At 47.4% G+C, this 6,785-nt stretch overlaps 1 long non-coding RNA gene across 1 annotated transcript; it reads right to left on the bottom strand.

Annotated features, from left to right (window-relative positions):
- Positions 1-1,778: 1,778 nt before the first annotated feature.
- Positions 1,779-5,045, bottom strand: LOC131384255 (uncharacterized). Its single transcript, XR_009214920.1, has 3 exons — positions 4,957-5,045; positions 4,254-4,526; positions 1,779-2,817 (listed from the first exon to the last, which is right to left on the bottom strand). It is a non-coding gene; the product is annotated as an uncharacterized LOC131384255 (long non-coding RNA).
- Positions 5,046-6,785: the final 1,740 nt, after the last annotated feature.

Genomic DNA, 6,785 nt, shown 5'->3' with positions numbered 1-6,785 from the left:
CAAGGATGTCTACTTTCACCACTTCTATTTAACAAAGTACTGGAAGTCCCAGACAGAGCAATCAGACAAGAGAAGAAATAACGGGCATCCAAGTTGATAAAGAGGAAGTCAAATTGTCGCTCTTCACTGATATGATTGTACACCTAGAAAACCCTAAAGACTCATCCAAAAAGCTCCTGAATCTGATAAATGAATTCAATAAAGCTTCAGGATACAAAATTAGTGTAGAAAAATCAGTAGCACAGCTATACACAAACAACGACCAAGCTGAGAATCAAATCAAGAACTCAATCCCTTTTATAACAGGTGCAAAAGAAATAAAATAAGATTTTAAGGAGGGGAGTAACACTTGGGATTAATGTGTATTCTGGGAATCTCAACAAAGTAAATGCATAGTTTGAATTTTCATAAGACTTCTGCACAGGCAGAGAGAAATAAGATCATGTCTATAGCTGTGTGATGATAATATTAAAAATATTACTAAGTTTTTAAACATCATTTCAAATGGTTCATTTGTATTTCACATTGGACATAAGTAGATCGCAAGGTTAATGGAAAGTAGAAAAGTTACCTGACTTGCATGAACATAAAAGAGACATCGATCTGAAAACGAAACATTTATTCATTTACTTCCGCTGCAGTTTTCTTGACTGCTGAATTTCATGAAAAGGGATTGTTCAGGGAGGGTTATGGAACTGAAGTTCCGGACAGGAGCTGGTTCTACCGCTGTTCAAATCTGAGGGTAGTGGAGATGGAGCCTTGGGGAGGAGATGGTGCTGCATTTTAAGTCTGAAAGTCATTGAACTGGAGGTTCACGGAGGAGCCGGTGCTGCCACTGACATCTTAGGCTGTAGAGCTGAAGACCAATTAAGGAGCTGGTGTTGCTGTTCTTCTGTGAGGGTCGTGGAGCTGGAGATCCAGTGGGGAGAGGTGTTCTAATTTGAGGGTCATGCAGCTGGAGACCCAGGAGGAACTGATGTTTTTTTAATTGGAGGGTCATAGAGCTGGAGACCTGGGGAGGAGCTGGTGTTGTTCTAGTTTCGGAGTTGTGGAGCAGGAGACCCAGGGAGCCGATGGTGTTTTTCTAGTTTCAGGGTCTTGCAGCTGGAGACCTGGGGAAAAGCTGGTGTTTGTTACTTTGAGGGTCATGCAGCTGCAGACCCTGAGAGGAGCAGGTGTTTCTTTAGTTTGAGGGTTGTGCAGCTGTAGAACCTGGAAGGAGCTGGTGTTTTTCTAGTTTAAGGGTCTTGCAGCTGGAGACCTGGGGAGGAACTGGTATTTTCTAGTATGAGTGTCCTACAGCTGGAGACCCAGAAAGGAGCTGGTGTTGTATTTTGAGGGTCATGCAGCTGAAGACTCGGGAAGGAGCTGATGTTCTCATTTGAGTGTCACTCAGCTGGAGACCCAGAGAGGAGCTGGTGTTCTAGTTTGAGGTTCATGCAGCTGGGGACCTGGGAAGGAGTGGGTGTTTCTTAGTTTGAGAGTCGTGCAGCTGTAGAACCTGGGAGGAGCTGGCATTTTTCTAGTATGAGTGTCATGCAGCTGGAGACCTGGAGAGGAGCTGATGTTCTAGTCTGAGGTTCGTGCAGCTGCAGACCCAGAGAGGAGTTGGTGTTTCTTTAGTTTGAGGGTTGTGCAGCTGTAGAACCTGGGAGGAGCTGGCGTTTTTCTTGTATAAGTGTCCTGCAGCTGGAGACCCAGAGAGGAGCTGGTGTTCTAGTTTGAGGGTCGTGCAGCTGGAGACCCAGAGCTGATGTTGCTCTAGTTTGAGAGTCCTGGTGCTGTGTTGTTCTAGTTTGAGGTTCGTGCAGCTGGAGACCTGGGAAGGAGTGGGTGTTTTTAGTTTGAAGGTCGTGCAGCTGTAGAACCTGGGAGGAGCTGGCATTTTTCTAGTATGAGTCTCCTGCATCTGGTGACCCGGAGAGGAGCTGATGTTTTAGTTTGAAGGTCGTGCAGCTGAAGACTCGAGGAGGAGCTGATGTTGTTCTCGTTTGAGGGCATTTCAGCTGGGGACCCAGAGAGGAGCTGATGTTGCTCTAGTTTGAGGGTCATGGAGCTGGAGACCCAGAGAGGAGCTGGTGTTGTTGTAATTTGAGGTTCATACAGCTGGAGACCTGGGGAAGAGCGAGTGTTTTTTAATTTGAGGGTCGTCTAGCTGTAGAATTCGGAAGGGGCTGGCGTTTTTCTAGTATGAGTTTTCTGCAACTGGAGACTTGGAGAGGAGTTGATGTTCTAGTTTGAGGGTCGTGCAGCTGAAGACTCGGGGAGGAGCTGATGTTTTAATTTGAGGGCCCTGCAGCTGGAGACCCAAAGAGGAGCTGGTGTTCTTCTAGTTTGTGGTTCATGCAGCTGGAGACCTGGGGAGGAGCGGGTGTTTTTTAGTTCAAGAGTCGTGTAGCTCTAGAACCCGGGAGGAGCCAGCATTTTTCTAGTATGAGTGTCATGCAGCTGGAGACCTGGAGAGGAGCTGAAGTTCTAGTTTGAGGGTTGTGCTGCTGAAGACTCAGGGAGGAGCTGATGTTCCAGTATGAGGGTCGTGCAGCTGGAGACCTGGGGAGGAGCTGATGTTGTTCCAGTTTGAGGCTCCTGCGTCTGGAGGCTCAGGTAGGAGTTGATGTTTTTCTGATCAGAGGGTCATGGAGCTGCAGACACAGGGAGTAGCTGATGTTTTCCTTGTTTGAGGGTCATGGAGCTGCAGACCTGGGGAGGAGCTGGTGCTGCTGTTGTTTAAGTCTGAGGGTTGTGGAGCTGGAGATCCAAGGAGGAGCTGATGTTGTTTTAGTTTGAAGGTTGTGGAGCTGGAGACCTGGGGAGGAGCTGACATTGTTCTAGTTTGAGAGTCATGGAGCTGGAGGCCAGGGGAGAAGCTGATGTTGCTTTAGTTTGAGGTTTGTGGAGCTGGAGACCCAGGGGGCAGCTGGTGTTTTTCTAGTTTGAGGGTCATGTAGCTGACCCTCAATTGACCTCAAACTAGAAAAACACTCCTCCCCTCTGGATCTCCAGCTCCACAAACCCTCACACTAGAACAATGTCAGCTCCTCCTCGGGTCTCCAGCTGCAAGACCCTCAAACTAGAAAAACACCAGCTCCTCCCTGGGTGTCCAGCTCCACGACCCTGAAACTGGAAAAACACCAGCTCCTCCCTGGGTGTCCAGCTCATGACGCTCAAACTAGATTAAAATCAGCTCCTTCCCAGATGTCCAGGTGCACGACCCTCAAACTAGAAAAACCCAGGGAGTTTTTTTCGTTTGCTGCTGTTTTTCTAGTTTTGAGGGTCGTGCAGCTGGAGACCGAGGAGGAGCTGACATTGTTCTAGTTTGAGGGTCATGGAGCTTGGAGACCCAGGGAGGAGCTGGTGTTTTTCTAGTTTCAGGGTCATGTAGCTGGAGACCCGGGGAGAAGCTGATGCTGTTCTAATTTGAGAGACGTGGAGCTGGGGACCCGGTGAGGAGCTGATGGTGTTCTAGTTTGATGGTTGTAGAGCTGGGGACCCAGGGAGGAGCTAATGTTGTTCTAGTTTTAGGGTCGTGTAGCTGGAGACCTGGGGAGGAGCTGAAGCTCTGGTTTGAGGTTCTTGCAGCTGGAGACCTTGGGGGAACTGATGTTCCAGTTTCAGGGTTGTGCAGCTGGAGACCCTGGGAGGAGCTGATGTTCTAGTTTGAGGTCGTGCAGCTGGAGACCCTGGGAGGAGCTGATGTTCTAGTTTGAGATTGTGCAGCTGGAGACCCTGGGAGGAGCTGATGTTCTAGTTTGAGATGGTGCAGCTGGAGACCTGGGAGGAGCTGATGTTCTAGTTTGAGATCATGCAACTGGAGACCCTGGGAGGAGCTGATGTTCTAGTTTGAGATCATGCAACTGGAGACCCTGGGAGGAGCTGATGTTCTAGTTTGAGGGTCATGCAGCTGGAGACTCTGGGAGAAGCTGATGTTATTCTAGTTTGAGGGTCATGCAGCTGGAGACCCTGGGAGGAGCTGATGTTCTAATTTGAGGGTCGTGCAGCTGGAGACCCTGGGAGGAGCTGATGTTATTCTAGTTTGAGGGTCATGCAGCCGGAGACCCTGGGAGGAGCTGATGTTCTAGTTTGAGGGTCGTGCAGCTGAAGACCCTGGGAGGAGCTGATGTTCTAGTTTGAGGTCGTGCAGCTGGAGACCCTGGGAGGAGCTGATGTTGTTCTAGCTTGAGGGTTGTGGAGCTCGAGACCGGGGGAGGAGCTGGTGTAGTTCTAATTTGAGGGTCGTGGAGCTGGAGACTCACAGATGAGCTGGTCCTTCTGTTGTTTAAGTCTGAGGGTCGTGGAGCTGGAGATCCAGGGAACAGTTGGTGCTGTGGTTCAAGTCTGAGGGTCCTGAAGCTGGAGCCCCCGGGAGGAGTAGGTACTGCCACTGATGTCTTAGGTTTTGGAGCCATACACATGTGGAGAAGGTGGGCTGGTGTTCACTACAGTTTGAGGTTCATGGAGCTGGAATCCTGGTCAGGAGCCAGTGATGCTGTTTAAGTCTGAAGTTTGTGGAACTAAACGTGGAGCCACTGTTGGGGAAGTAGAGAGAGAGTTACAGGATGCCGCTTGAAACTGTAGATGTAGCTGAATCCCAAGCAAGTTAATCCTGGGAACTTCTCAGTCCTCGTGATCAATGCGTTCTTTTTTCTCTTACACAGTTTGGATTTGTTTTCTGTCTCACAAGACAGAAAGACCCTGATTAATACCCTCAGAAATTGAAAAGCTTTAAAAAAACTAAATGATATTGGTATAATAATAATAGAAATTAAACTATGATTATCCTGACTGACAGAGACAAAATCACACACCACACACAATATATATCGTTTCAATCAGTAAAATAAAATATAAATTGAAAAATACATCCATGCAAAGCTATAAAAAGTTATTTCATGGAGAAGTGATGGATAACAGAGATTAATCTGAGAGTTACTATTAATGGAGAAACACAGAACTTACCATTTTTCCTGTGAGTTTTCGGTGCTGATACTGATATTCTGTGAGTTCTGGCAGCTGAGTTTGCTCACACAGCCTGGTGATGCAGCAGGTGTCACAGAAGGACCCTGTCCCAGCTGGTCCTGCTCCACTGCTATGATGAGTGTGGCCTCTGATCTCTGACTGCATCTTGAGGGGAGACCAGGCCTTTGATCACAAGCGTATCCATGGTGAGGTTCCGTGGATGGAACCTCATGGATGTTCCTGATGTTCTTTCCTCATGTTCATCTGCCCTCTTGCTATTTAATGCATCTTGTTTATAACTGTCTTCTAAATACTGAATGGAAATAAAGCATTTGTACAATATGGTAAGGTATAAAGAATATCGACACATTGGACACAGAGGACCTCCACCAACTTTAGGGAATAGAATCTGAAGAGACATAACTTTAGATGCTCCCTGGAGGCCCTGACTGAGTCCCAGTCCCTTCCCTTCTCCTACAGAGGGAATCACTTCCTGCTTTAGTCTTTATTATTCCCATACTTTTCTTCATAGTGCGTTTCTTTCACCACGTATGTGTACATCCCTAAAAGATATGCCAATTAGTTTTTGAACTTTCTGTTGTCTTTTTGAGACAGGGTCTTTCTCTGTTGCCTCGGCTGTAGTTTTGAACTTTGATGTGAAGAAATTCTCCTGTGTGGCTGCTCCTACACTGCACGGCTCTGCGCATCTGCTCGATGTCTATTTTTGTCCTCCATTCTCTTCCTGAGACCCACCCACGTTGACATGATTCATGTTCATTGCTGCGTGATCTCCTGTCATATGAGGGGAGCATGGGAAATGTCTTCATTTCCCTGTTGATGAGTGTTTGGCCAGGTTGGGGCCCTTAGGACTGTGTTTTGCTAGGAACATTCTTGGGCATTTCTTTTGTACACAAGTGCAACTTTCTTCTGGTCAGTAGCTTTCAATTTTTAAAATTTCATCCCAGGTAAGAAACGTAATTTTACCCATAACCCACAACACACACCCTTTCATATACAAGCATAACAAAAATACATTTCACAACCATTCTTAGCAGTGCCTGGTGTTCCTGCTACTCTTCATTCTCCCCAATACTTGCGTTGATTGGATTGTGGGATTTCTGCCAGTCTGGTGGGTGTCATGTGATATCTCCCCCTGTCAGGCTGAGACCCTCTTCATGTTTTCATTGGCCATTCCTCCACATTTCCTTTTCTGTGGAGGGCTGGTTCAACTCTTTTGCCCAGTTTCTGTAAAGTGGTTTGAATTTTTGCCTTTTTCTTTTATTATTACTATTACTATGTTTTTGTGGCAGAGTCTCACTCTGTCACCCAGGTTGGAGTGCAGTGGCATGATCTCAGCTCACTGCAACCTCCACCTTCTGGGTTCAAGTGATTCTTCTGCCTCAGCCTCCCAAGTAGCTGGTATTACAGTCGCGCGCCACAACACCTGGCTAATTTTTGTATTTTTACTAGTGATGGGGTTTCACCATGTTGGTCAGGCTGGTCTCAAACTCCTGAACTCAGGTGATCTTCCTGCCTCAGTCTCCCAAAGTGCTGGGATTACAGGCGTGAGCCACCATGCCCAGCCTGCCTTTTTCTTTTACAAGAGGACTCTTTATAGATTATGCCTATCCATTCCAGTGACTATCTGTGTGGCAAAGATGGGTTTGAATCCACCAGTATGAACATGCAGGATCTCCTCTCTGGTGGGATAGGAGACAGACAGGATAGAAGAGCATGGAAAATCAGAGCCCAGAGGAGGCAGGTCAGGGCGGGGTTGCAGGCTGCTGTGAGGACTTGGCTCCTTCTCTGAGTCAGGTGGGATTGGCAGG

This window comes from Hylobates moloch, unplaced genomic scaffold (genome assembly GCF_009828535.3).
Source record: "Hylobates moloch isolate HMO894 unplaced genomic scaffold, HMol_V3 SCAFFOLD_9, whole genome shotgun sequence".
NCBI classification, from domain to species: Eukaryota; Metazoa; Chordata; class Mammalia; order Primates; family Hylobatidae; genus Hylobates; species Hylobates moloch.
This window is presented reverse-complemented; position numbering and strand designations above follow the sequence as displayed.